Source organism: Bos indicus x Bos taurus, chromosome 14 (assembly GCF_003369695.1).
Source record: "Bos indicus x Bos taurus breed Angus x Brahman F1 hybrid chromosome 14, Bos_hybrid_MaternalHap_v2.0, whole genome shotgun sequence".
NCBI lineage: Eukaryota > Metazoa > Chordata > Mammalia > Artiodactyla > Bovidae > Bos > Bos indicus x Bos taurus.
The window spans coordinates 25,512,848-25,527,058 of NC_040089.1; the positions used below are offsets into that span (position 1 = coordinate 25,512,848).

The following is a 14,211-nucleotide window of genomic DNA, read 5'->3' on the forward strand; positions in this document are numbered from 1 at the left end:
GGACTTTTAAAACTGAACAACAACAACAAAAAAGCACCCTGAGGCTGCCCAATTCACATTTAACCTACTTACATGAAAAAGGAACTGCTTTGGTTAAGAATAAACTTCCACCAGCTCAGGTTCAAGCTAAATACACCAGCATATTAGTGAGGAAATGAGACAGCAATAGTAACTCCTTTCATACTAGCGAGAAAATACTGTATTTATTTTAAAGCAGCTGGCAGAAATTCTCATTTTAATTAAATTACATTTACTGAAATAACATTTTCATAATTAAAAAAATAACCCATTTCTCCCAAAGAGCTAGCAAAATATAATCAGAATAACTTAAAGTGGGCAAAGGAGTAATGAGATTGTTAGAATAAAAGTGACTAATTTGGATTACAATTGTGCATCAGTTCAGTGGTTTTCAGTGATGCAGAAGCCATTACTATCTTTTGTTGCCATGTAAAGTTAATACAAAGTAGATAGCAAGTTTTGTTATTAATGATTTTGTAGAAGTAACTGAGTACAGGTTTCATATCATATATTTTTACTACTTGCATGTTAGACTAAAGATATTATCATGGAACCTCTTCCTTTTACAAATGAGGAAACAGGGCTTCCCAGGTAGCTCGGTGGTTATAGACTCCGCCTGCCAATGCAGGAGACACAGGTTTGATCTCTGGGTTGGGAAGATCCCCTCAAGGAGGAAATGGCAATCCACTCCAGTATTCTCGCCTGGAAAATCCCACAGACAGAGCCTGGTAGGCTACAGTTCAGGAGGTCGCACAGAGTCAGACATGACTGAGGACACGTGGTCGTACACGTGCACGTGCGCACGCACACCCAAAATGCGTTCAGAAAAGTTAAACGTCTTGTTTGTAACCATTTAGCCAGTTAGTTATAAAGATTATTCTGGAACTCATCAGGTTTCCAGTGCATAGCTCCTTCTCAGAGCTGAAACATTTATACCTTCATAGATGGTAGAAGGAAAAAGAAAATGGCGCATATCTATATGAATTATGGTAGAAACAAAATTCCATTCCAAACTAACGTTCAGTTTCTTCCACTTCTGGTTCCCTCCTTCTAAAAGTTCACCTGAGAATCAATGTTCATGTTCCAAAAGGAACAAAAGTTGCTGAATAATCAAGTTAAGTTTCATGTGTTAACAAAATCCATACGTGAATATGTTTTCAGGGTTTACCAATGATAGCTTCAGATGCAGCAATATTTTCTATAGATAAAATAATTCTGAACGCTAAACTCCTCATAGAAACAAGATGGCCCAATTGGTCAAATGATAAACCTCAGTGGCGAAAGCTATACAGGAAAAAGAAAGAACATTTAACTGAAGAGGGAAAGGATAACAAACCATGGGGAACAACATGCTTTCTTCTCGGATATTGCTGAATGCCAGTCTTGTGAAGAATAGAAAGCATTACGTGGTATAACTATGCCAAATTAAAAAACTCACAGTAGTTGTATACAAGTTGTATACATGTGCTGCAGGATAATTTCTGAACAACTTTGTCGTGGCTGAAGCCTAAACAAGTAGGAACTTTGCTTCACTTGTACAAAAGAAACTCCAGTGAGCTTTCATTAGCAGCCTTCTCCATTATTAGGTCAAATCAAAGTACAGTGAGTGAGCAACCCAACAACTGCTGCTGGGGAACAGACTAATAATGTTCTAAACGTTTACAATCTTTACCAGCTATAGCAAAAAATAAAAAAACAAATGCTGTTAAATCCCATAATACTGAATATCTGTGACAATGACTAACAAAAAGAGCCCTGTTCTTTACTAATTATGGATTGCTTGTCATACTCCCTGAAATTATGTCTTACATTTCAATTCTATAATCCCACAAATTCTTTGCATTTCAAACCTTTCCCAAGATTCTTTCAGTATCAATCTACTACTTTTTCTGCTCTGTGTAATGTAGATTATGAATATCATTTAAACTCAGAGGGCCCAGGTACCTTCAAGGAAAAAAATTCTTCGTTGCTCAGCTTTCTTCACAGTCCAACTCTCACATCCATACATGACCACAGGAAAAACCATAGCCTTGACTAGACAGACCTTTGTTGGCAAAGTAATGTCTCTGCTTTTGAATATGCTATCTAGGTTGGTCATAACTTTTCTTCCAAGGAGTAAGCGATGACTAAAATATGATAAACTTAATGTTAATAAAAATAATGCACTACATTTCACATCTTTGCATCCCAAATGGTAAACACCAATATTACACAGATTGTCCCACAGATCACTACTGTGCCTGAAAATGTTAGTAGATATTGAGGTAGGGGAGGATAGGGTTCCAGAAATAGTGAGGTAAACAACTGAACAAGTGCCTTTTCTGCAGACCCTCTGAGTAGCTGTTAATCTCACTGCAGACCCAAAAGAAGCAGAGTTTGGTGTGCTACCATTTTCTGAACTTATTTAAGCACAGAAAACCAGATTTCCTGAAATTTCTCATTTGTGGAAAAGGAAAAAATCTCCAGGATATAGCTAATCTAATGTTCTAATTTAAAACTACAATAATAACTGTAATACATTACTATTTCTAAACACACTCCTCCATTTCTAAAGACACTGTGGAAAAACTGGACCTTATAGTTTTCACAAGCTTGGCTGTCCCGATGTCACTCTTTGTAAATGCTGGACATAAGAATTCACACCAAGGATCAGGCCCCCAAAGATGGAGATGCTTCTCTGCTAAAAAAGAAAAACTCCATCCCTGATTAGAACTGTGGGCACTAGTTTAAAAAGTTAAGACTTAATTTTACCTATTTAATTTGCATATCAGACACCTAAAGGTTTTCCACACATCTTTCACTGATGGAAAATGGCATTTCTCTCTTTGACTTTCCAAGAAATAAAATCATATCTGTCATTTCTTTTCTAGTAGGAAAAGGTACAATTATAATAATAGTTATATATTTTTATTATATATAATAATAATAATATATTATTATATATAATAATAGTTATATACATTCCTGACACACAGAAAGTGATATAGAAATGTTTGACATTATTTCTGAGAACAGATTAATAATGCTTTAAATGTTTACAATCTTAACTAGCTGCAGCACAAAAATCAAATAACAAATACAAGTTAAATCCCATAATATTGAATATTTGTGACAATGACTAACAAAAAGACCCCAGTTATTTACTAATATTCCTAGGACCTCATCCTTGATATCTAGTATTCACACAGGTTTTCTAGTGACCTCTGGATTTAATCATTAATTTAATGAAACATATTTTCTAACTCTGAAAAGTGAAAATAATTTTTGAAGGTGGAAAAAACACGGTTATTTTTCCCCACTGTCCAATAAGAAGTATTCTCCACAATAGGTTATGGGGCACAGAATTGAATACAGCATAGTCCCAGTATCCACAGAGCTTCCACAGAGGCCAGATTGGAGAGATGGTTCAAAGGAGGAGGAGGCAGAGGATGAAAAAGACAAGGACTGGGGACAAGGGGAGGAGAAAGAGGAAGATAAAAAGAAGAAAGAGGAGGAGGGGAGAGGAAGGAAAAGCAAAGAAGAGGAAAAATAAAAATCAAACCAAGTTTTGTTAAAACTTACTTTTGTGTGGCAGGCATTCTAAGTATTTTGCATATTTTTGTTCATTTAATCTTAACAACAGCCCAAAATGCTGGGTAATACTATCTCTACTTTAAGATCAGGAAGCTGAGGCATAGACAGGTGAGGTTAACCTGCTGTCATGACATGACTGCTGGAACCCAGCCACTCAGCTGGATTGTGGACGCTAGGTTTGTGATGACTTCACCAACAATGACAATATTTCCTGCTGTCTGAAGGTTAGTATAAGGTATTTATAGACATCAAGGCGTCCAGAAGAAGCACTTCGAACTCAAAGTGAGTCTGGTGAGGCTGCAAAGATGACTTCTGAGAGTGATATGGGAAGAGTTTGCAGCAGTTAGCCAGGTAAGACAAAAAGGGGAGCATCTGAGGCAGGAAGAGTAGCCCATGTTATTTCATGATGGCTTGAATAGCAAGGTACTGGCAGGTTCAAGGGTATGGTAAACGTGAAGTAGTGTGGAGGGCAGATACGTGGGAGGAAGCCAGGTGTGCAACCAGGAGGGCCCCTGTGCCACACAAAAGAGCTGACAGCAAGAAAGATGGATATTCAAGTGATCCAGTGAGAAATGATGAGGGCTGACATCAGAGAGATGAAGTACAAAGGAAAAGGTGGTGGTGAATAGGGGATAGATTTATTGCAAGAACAGAGAGGTGTTAGTAGCACATTGGATGCAGAGGATGATAAAGAAGGAGCATGTCAGAATTCTTCCCAGGGTGTCTCTTTAAAGGTCTGAGCTGCTTCTGATTTTCTTGTATTCTCCCTCCCTTTCTCTCACTCTCCTCAGGAACCAGTGGATTACACATTATAGGTATTCAGGTAATTGTTGAATAAGTTGAAATCCAAGGTATTTCAAGTATACGGTGGTTGTTGTTTTTTAGTTTGTAACTATATAAACAAATAAATCAATACACTAATTAAAACAGAAATAAGACTTCTGCATTTCTGACCAATACAAGAATACCAGTTTCCACTGCATCCTTCCTTGATCATCAGGCATTCTTACACAAAAGGAAAAGAAAGAAAAGGGACTCTCTGCAATAATGTTCCTAAATATACTGCCCTACGGGTAGAACTGAATTTCTTTTTCGTTTCTTATCACGGTGTTTTGCCACTGCTGGACTGTAATAGATCAATGACATCATCACATACCAATGATGCAGGAAGGCTTCCTACTCAAGAATAAACTGCCTTACATAGAAGACATTTAGAGAAATGAATTATGCTAATCATTGGCAAGTTACATAGTAATGATTAAAGAATTAGTTGTATGGTATCTTGCTCTGAACACAGTCACAGAGCTGCATATCACAGAAAATTTGAAACTACTGAAATCTTTGTGGACCATCAGACTATCTTTTCCAGCTATTGTGTCTTACACTGACAAAATGACAAAATAGAGTTGAATTTCTAAACTAAGTTTTCAAATTTATACTAAAAAAAGCTGAAAAACAAAAAACAACCCCATTAACTGATTCTACCTGGGAACATGCAAACCTCTATCCATGCTTCTGTTTAATCTTAGAAGGAGCTAGAAGCATCTCAGAGATCAGCAACATATAAACTTCATCAGTTTCTATTACCATTATAACCTCTGCATTTTGTTAAATATCCCTTCACTAGCTCTAGAAACCATCAAGAAAACCTCAGAAAATGAATAAAAATAACAACAGCCGCAACAAATATCCAAAACTTTATTGAGCAAAACCACACTAAATATGTTGTTTGAAACCAAATAGCTGTTGGGGTTGGTGAGGGTGTGGGGATCATGGCCATAGTATTCAGGGTCCAATTTACTTTGAGGCCAGCATGGATAGTAGAATATTTTTATCTTAAGTTTTTCTTTCACAGAATTCAAGTCCTCAAGACATTATCATTGGACAGTATCCCAGAAAATTAAACACAAATCCCTGAGCTAGAGAAGAATGTTCATGGTCTCCATAAATCTACTTAATGGAACTCAAGCCTTCTCTTGGACAAATGTGGAAGACCTGACTTAAACAATATTAAGTGTTCCATCTAGAAATGACACAACATAACTTCCTCCCTTCACCCCTCTACACTCCAGAGGACCCCCAAAGACACCCCTGAGTTGTGATCAAGCACTTCCTTCACCTAAATAATATGGCTTGTATATATTATTACGCAAAGATAAAGCATTAATTCTCAAACTTTAGAAACCATTCGCCTATTTCCTCACTGCCCTTATTATTTATAGATTTTCCACTTTTTTTTTACCTTGAATTGTCCAGATAATAATTTTAATTCTCCACATCAATCATGGCAACAAACACTGCCACAGAAATAAGTAACCTTGGGCAAGTCTCTTTACCTCGCAATTCCTAATTTCTCCAACAGTACACCTGTCTGTAAACATGTCATTTATCAGTTCTCTGAACAAATATCTATCAAACTTCCACTGAAGAGAGGCAAAGAACTGGTGTTTTCTGCTCAGAGTGCTATTCAAGTGCTCACAGAGTGGGTACCCAAGAAATGCATTGGTAACTAACCAGAAAATATAGTTCCTACACTTGCTATCTTAGCAAAATGCTGAATATTTGTAGAATTGAGAAAAAGCAGCAGGTAAAGAGTGAAACATGTTCCTGGTAAGAAAAGTAAAAGTGAAAGTTGCTCAGTCGTGTCCAACTCTTTGTGACGTCACAGACTCTACTGTATGGAATTCTCCAGGCAGAATACTGGAGTGGGTAGCCTTTCCCCTCTCCAAGGGATCTTCCCAATCCAGGGATCAAACCCAGGTCTCCCGAACTGCAGGCTGAGCCACAAGGGAAGCCCAAGAATACTAGAGTGGGTAGCCTATCCCTTCTCCAGCAGATCTTCCCGACCAGGAATCGAACCGGGGTCTCCTGCATTGCAGGCAGATTCTCTACCAACTGAGCTATCAGGGAAGCTCTCTGGTAAGAAAACTAATCATCAATCAAAAAATAAGTTTTTAACGAACATTTATCTACCATGTATGCTGTAAGATATCCAGATGGATCCAGAAGAAAAATGTCTGGCCCCTAAAAGCTGTACTCCATCACTGAAGTATTACTTATTTACACAAAAAAATAGATGAAGCAACAGTGAAATATAGTGTAAAAATAGTGCAATATCAAGAACTAAAATATAGTAGATTGCCTCTGAATGTCAGAGACTGAAATTAGAGAAAAGTGAAGGTGAACTGGGATCAGGAAAAGTTTAGAAGGAAAATTTGACCCTAGAACCTGAGCCCCAAAGGAAGCAAAAAACCTGGTCAAGTGTGAGCATTTGAGGTGAGAGGGGCAAAGAAAAGATGGAGACACAAGAATTTATGTACAACATTCAGAGGGAGCATGAAATGCCAGGCCTTTGGAAGCAGAGGGCCAGCATCATGTGGAGGCCACGCCAGGTTTAAGATTTCATGCAAGAGAAAGTAAGGAGCCAGTTGAGGAACAAGGAAACCACATCGTGACTAAGAAAGATCACATGTTACATGTAAGCAGATCCGAAGGCAGGGACAGCAGATAAAGGCTCTTTCAGGGACACAGCCATGAGATGGTACTGGTGAAAACAGGAATTCCAGTGCATTCCAAGAAGACAAATCGACAGCATTTACTGATGTGATGAAGTGTGCAAAGAAGAAATCCAGATTTTTAGCCAGGACCCAGAAGAACAAAGATGATAATGGCAAAACTGATGAAAGAGAGTTGATAAGTTTGATTCTGGAGATGTTAGCCTAAAAAAAATCTGTAAAAATAATACATAAAAATCATAGGATTTTATGTCTACTGATGTTAGAATTTTGGTCAGCATTATAGTCACTGCATAAACCATGGCTGCAGACGTGCTGACTAGAGAAGTAAAGGCAAAGAGAGAAAGGCAGCAGTTGAAGTCTGACAAAGACTCCTCGACCAAACTTTAGTCAGACTCCTCTGAGCCCTCTTCCAACCATGTCTCGACCTTGAGCTGCAAGCTCTGTCTTTGCAGTGTCCAGTTTCAGCAAGAATTCTTCTAAGCCAGTTTAGAGAGAATCCCCCCCATCCTCAATATCTGATCAAATTCCCCATCTCCCATCATCCTGTCCTTTGTATCTGATCACCCTTTATGAGGTCAGTCTCACAAGAATGACCCCTGCCAACAATTACCCTTAATAATCTCCTAGCTTCCAATCTCTCTTGGAAGCTAGCTCCCTGACTATAAATCCTCACTTATTCTTGTTGTATTCAGAATTGAGCCTAGGTTTTCCCCACTGCAACAGTCTTGATTCCACCTGTCACAATAGTCTGGATTAAAGCCTTCCTTATCACTTTGACAAGTTTCAGAATAATCTTTTCTTTAACAAGGGTCAAGTCAAATGGATTACCTATTATTAAGGGGTCATGAAGAGTCTGTGCGAAGGGGAGACAGAGCTCCATTTCTCAGGAAGGAGAAGAATAACAATCAAATAGCAAGAAAACAACACCTCTGACCCCATCAAGAGCAATACTAGAATATCATTTGTATCATACTTTATAAAACAATTTCACATATATTATCTTACAGTTAAATCCTCACAGAGCATAAGATGGTTGGATGGCATCGCCAACTCAATGGACATGAGTCTGAGCAAACTCTGGGAGATAGTGAAGGACAGGGAAGCCTGGCGTGCTGGAGTTCATAGGGTCACAAAGAGTCAGACACAATTTAGGGACTGAGCAACAACAATAACAAATCCTCACAACAGTCCAAAAAGTCATAGAATTTTTTTATTTTTCCCAAACAAATCAAAAGCGGAGAGAGTCGGAATGGGCCGGAGTCACACAGCTCCTGTACCATCAGGAGCTAGGGTATCAAAAACCCACCGATTGCTCAAGGCAGTTCTGGTCCGGGTTGAACATGTCTGAGGAATTCTCCTGCCGTCACAGATGACCACTTCTCTTGGAGTTAAAAATATGCCCCTGAATTTAAACCCTATAACCATGGAAGCGAGTGCCCTTGGTTCTGCCAGTGAGCATGTACTTCCTCCTACGTTCCCGGAGGCCCAGTGTCTATGCTGCAACCCCAGCTCCATCTGTCTCCTGAAAGTTTGGATGGAGATAGTTCATCTGTTCTCGAGGCTCCATCTAAGTTTGACCGTATCTCTTTCAGATCTTTTTCATCGTGAAGTCTCTGTAACAGTGAGGTCGTTCACTTCCTCATTAGGACGTGACCAGGAAAGGCATGAAGCTTGGTACTCAAGAATGTGTGTCTCATGGCCCTGATCCCTGGATTTCTGAGAGCCCCACTTATAGAGCTCCCCAAACATACAGAATATATACAAGCACAAAAGTGCTATCGCTCTGGCACAGAGTACTGCTCCTGCACTGATTCTTTCCTGGTGAGAATTGGAAGGTTCTAGATAGTCTTGATGAGAGATTAAAATATGTCCAGACTAAGGGCCTGAACAATTGACATTTTATTTACATGGCTGATAATGAAGTTCAATACTTATTGATTCTTGCTTGTTTGCTAAGGGCTATGATGTAGAAATGGAGAAGGCAATGGCACCCTACTCCAGTACTCTTGCCTGGAAAATCCCACGGATGGAGGAGCCTGGAAAGCTGCAGTCCATGGGGTCGCTGAGGGTCGGACATGACTGAACAACTTCCATTTCACTTTTCACTTTCATGCATTGGAGAAGGAAATGGCAACCCACTCCAGTGTTCTTGCCTGGAGAATCCCAGGGACGGGGGAGCCTGGTGGGCTGCCGTCTATGGGGTTGCACAGAGTTGGACACAACTGAAGCGACTTAGCAGCAGTAGCAGCAGCATGATGTAGAAAATGTGCCATTAAAAAAAAAAAAAAGGAAAATGTACTTATTGGACTATAAAGAATAGAGGTAATTGAAAGTCTGACAATCCTACATATAGAACAATCATTTTGTCCCTTTAATTCATGGTAAAGACAAATGTTAAACATAGTAAGTTTTGCCTTCTAGGGCAGTCTTGGTTGCACTTGGGAATGCCTAGAGTCATTGCCAGTGGAAGGTGAGTCAACTCAGAAGGAAAGAAAGGAAGACAAAGGAAATGGAGGAAAAAGTAGTATCCACACAACAGTTAAATTATGAAAACTATTAGTACTATCACCAAGGATCATAAAGCCTAATTCTACTTGTGCTATATTCCAAGCTTGGGCACTGGCAAAGTTTCATGGGCCAATTCATGAGCCTTGGGACTAGAGTAGAGAGAGCAAGCAAGTGGCCTGAGTGGCTGTCATATCTGCAGTCATCACTCTTCCTCCAGGAACCGGGGACAGCAGCCCCTCCCACTGGGAGGAGGACACCTGTGATGTGGTGGAAATTAGAAATTTTTACATGCTGCATTTGACAGTGCACTTGGAAAGTTTTTTAATGGAAGAAATCTGATTCTTGCATAGAAAAGGAGTTTTCAAGTTAATTCAGGATCACAGCACAAATGAGCTGAGACAGCAAACTTAGGTTAGCTCCCACACAAGATTCCTGCAACTCCTTAAACTATACCCTTATTTGCTTAAGTTGTTTTTTTTCCTGTTATTGTACAATAGAAGAGGAACTCAAAATATCTATGGTGACTTCAAGTTTCACATTCTGATTGAATTTTCAGAGCACCATTCAATATCCGTGAAAAGTAGCACTTGGAAAAATATTTTTACATGATTTCTAAGAAAAGTAGAATGCAACACCTCTGAAGGTATTGATTATGTTACTTGGGAAAGCTCTAATAACTGTGGCTTGTCAGGCAGAATGAAGCATCCTTTGGCATCATGTTCAAAGCAACAGTGAAGGAGAGGATAAAATTGAGGCAAAGGAATAACAGGTAATTCCATCCTATTTTAAAAAGCCAGATAACTGACACTGGAAGTTATTTGAAAAGGCAAATACTGCATGCAGGCTTTCCATGGCTACTGTAATTCTATACCTTTACCAAAAAAGTGTGTATGTATTTATTTCCATTTTCCCATAATTTAAATCAAATCACTGAATATTTATAAAGGAGAGAAAAAATAAAACTGTTTTACCTTGAGCCATAATAATCAAAGAGATTTATTTTAATTTGTTTCTCTACTCTGAATGTTTCCAGTCAACCCCAGCAGTGATTTGATTCATTGTGACTATATGAGAATAGCTTTTTGAGATAGCAACATCATTTCAGTTGAGTTCTCATCTTGCCTTACGCTTGTTAATACCATTTGATAAGCCCATAACTAGTAATTTTTGGATATTCAATTTTATTTTTAACAATTTATATTTGTTCAGCTTGATTTTAATTTGGAAAAGGTACATATATATATATTTTTTTTTTAATTAAAGGAAAACCACTAATGCTGTAAAAGTCTGGATTCATTTCGATATTTGGCAAAACTAATACAATATTGTAAAGTTTAAAAATAAAATTAAAAAAAAAAAAAGAAAATCTTTTACAGAGAATCAGGGAATTGAAAGTATCATTTGTCAGTGGGTCACTTTGGGCAGACTTCATCCAGGAGACCTTGAGGACATAAGCTGGGAGGTTTTCTTGAGTCAAACAGCACTGTGAAATCTACTAACAACCAACAGTAGGGGGTTGCCTCAAAGAGTATGATCGCACAACTAAAACTATCTTAAAATATATTTATGGATATGAATTTTATTTAATTAATGCCTCTATGTCCTGTACATATCTACCCTTTACACAACTGTTAAACATATTCATTTAATGCCTCCTAGGTGTGTGCGCAACAGTCACTGTTAAGGGGATAGAACGATGAACAATATAGGATCTTGTCCTCAAGGGAAAAGAAAGCTAAAATTTGTGGGACACCTACTATGTGCCATACCTCAAACTGTATCTTTGTTACAACCACCTCAAGAATAATCTTGAGAAGTCATATGACTTTTGTCAGCTAAGTGAGAAAAAGGCTTTTAAGTTTTCTTTTAATGTATCTTCATTACTATATCTCCATACTTGTGAGTTTGTATGCTTTCTCTATAAATTAATGAGAGAAAGAAGCTATGTCCCTTATGCCTTCCCTTTCTTTAGTCGGAAGTTAGGGAGGAAAAGAACCTCACATTTATCCAATTTCATTTCTCCTTAACCCACCCCCTTCATTATTTTCTTAAAAGAACTCACAGTCAGTTAGAGATTTGCACTTAAGAGGCTATTTCTGGGCTTCTGTTGCTGTATCTGGGGTGAGGGAGTGTGGGTAAGCAGAGAAAACCTGACTCCAGTACAGGCTTTCCTTTGTACCTCGATGGACAATCAACAGACTAAGTCAGGAAAGGAATTCCAAGTATAGTTGCCTTAATAGGCTAAAATTAGAACGAGGGGTAGGACAGAGAATGAAAGAACAGAAAAGCAGGCAGAGAAAGCAAGGAGAGGCTGTATAAATGTATTCTGTAAACTCTTCCTCTTGGAACCTACAATTATTATTATTATATTTATTTAAGCAAATTTTTAAATAAGTATTTAAATGCTGCTGTCTCTACATTAAATCCTCTTAATTCTGTATATCATGGCGGGGAAAGAGAGCTTACCAATCAAACTGTCCTATGATCAACAACTCAAATGACATTTTAAGAGTCATTCCAATATATTTGGTTATTAGACAGGTTTACTGGAAAAATAAAATAAAAATGAGTGCCTAATCATTTCAGTTTTTAATCCAACACTACAAGGAACATTTACGCAGATGAAATATACTTGTAATAACAGTGCTTAGAAATAAACGCTATTAAGAAAGCTTAGGGAATGATTATATTTTATTCAATAGAAAAAAAACAGCTGAACTCTGCTCTTGTCTTCTGTTTCCACATTATGTCTCTGTCCCTCCTCCTCTTGTAATAAATATTCTCTTGCCAGCCCTGTTACTGACAATAATGTACGTGAACTCCGCACCATGGACATCTGTCATTATTAATGACCATGCGAGAGAGAAACGATAACTCACTCTTTCAGGAACTAAGAGGGCAAAACGCTATAGAAATTTCCTTTCACATGTTCTGACGCTAGAATATTTACATTTAGCCTTTCTAAATTCACCAATAAGCCTCAGTAGCAGAATAGGAAGGGAAAAAAACTCACATTTTAAAATGTCAATTGAAAAATACTGTTGATACAGAAGACACTTGTTGCTATATGAAAGTTTTTATGAAAACAATGTTACATATTCAATGTTTTAGGCATACAATACATATAATCCTTTTAAAGCTCTGCCTATAAAGAAATGTTATGGTAGGAACTTTTTTTTTACTCTCAGGCTTAAATAACTTTTAATATGACTAGCCCACAGAATGCTCTTACTAAAATAAGAGCATTCCATTTAGTAAGTTTATAAAAGTATATATTTATTTTAAATTAGGCCTTTTAGGTATTTGTACTTGAATGTTGAGAGTATTAAAATATTATGTTTTTATTATCAAAATATAAACGAAATGCTATAGAAACAAAGTAAAAGATAGAGATACCTGCTGCTTTAAGAACAAAGAGCCCTTATTCACTTCTCAGAAAATTGAGGATGATTGTGCTAATTCTGTACTGGAAAATAGCCACACAAGTCTGTATTAGCCATTTCTTACTGGAAGGACAGATAACATTCTCTAATAAAATAAAAATATACCAATTCATGCAGACACTGTATTTCAAGCTAATTCTTAGGTAACAATTCTTTTCAATTTTAAACCACCTACTCTTAGTATCTTTTGCTTCTTAGTATTGAGGCTGACTAAATGTGTCATGAGGGTTATTCTGACTTTTCCTAAACATAAGGTTTAAGACTTCAGTAGACTGGAGGGCTCAGTTTAAGCCACTACCATGCTCTGCTGCCTTTCTCTTGTCTTCCCACTGCTCCTTGCACTGTTCTATTGACGTGTGAAATTCTAGAAATGTCAGCTTTTGTCAACATTACAGTCTACACTGTTATTAATACCTTTTTAAGAAAGCATAAAGAGATACTAGAAAACAATTTTGTCTTTCAACAGATTTTTAGAAGACAGTAAAATATCCATAAATTTAAAACATTTTCTACCCAAATCCCAAACTGAAATATAGTTTTCCAAATGCAATGCCAAGTATAAATGTAACTGTATATGCCAATGAATACTGTAGTAATAACTCCAGATTTCACATCTGTTTAAATGATAAATCATGCCAAATAATAAGGAAACAAAAAAGTAAGCAATGACATATGAAAAAAGGATAGTCAGAGGTAGGCCCTACATATCTCCCTGAAAAATGTCAGGCTCCTCCAGATACTACACGATAGCAAAAACCAAGACAAATTTTGATCTGAGAGATATTCTACTAGCAACCTTTAAGGAAAACAATCCCTCAATTTTTATGTGCATACATCAGTGAATGAATCAATGAATCAACAATAATTAGATTCCAATTATATATTCCACCAGCCATCAAAAGGTACACTTAACTGAAATGTTTGTCTACACTCACTTTCAGAAAAAATTAAATCCAGTCAAACGTTTGGTTTTCTTTTTTTTTAATTATATAACACCAAAATAACCAATTTGAAATTGTCATTTTCCATTTTGTTTTCAGTGCAGATGGAAATACACTAAAGAAAGGCAGCAGGCTCTGTGTTGGGAGAGGGTCTCTCCAATTTTATCAAATGATCCTAGCACTTCTCGTATTATTACAGAAGCGAGACTA

At 37.4% G+C, this 14,211-nt stretch overlaps 1 protein-coding gene and 1 non-coding gene across 5 annotated transcripts in view; both read right to left on the reverse strand.

Moving 5' to 3' along the window:
- Positions 1-14,211, reverse strand: part of TOX (thymocyte selection associated high mobility group box) — a 312,131-nt gene that overhangs the window by 263,476 nt on the left and 34,444 nt on the right. The window lies entirely within an intron of this gene.
- Positions 6,430-6,501, reverse strand: TRNAC-GCA. The gene has a single exon. It is a non-coding gene; the product is annotated as a tRNA-Cys (tRNA).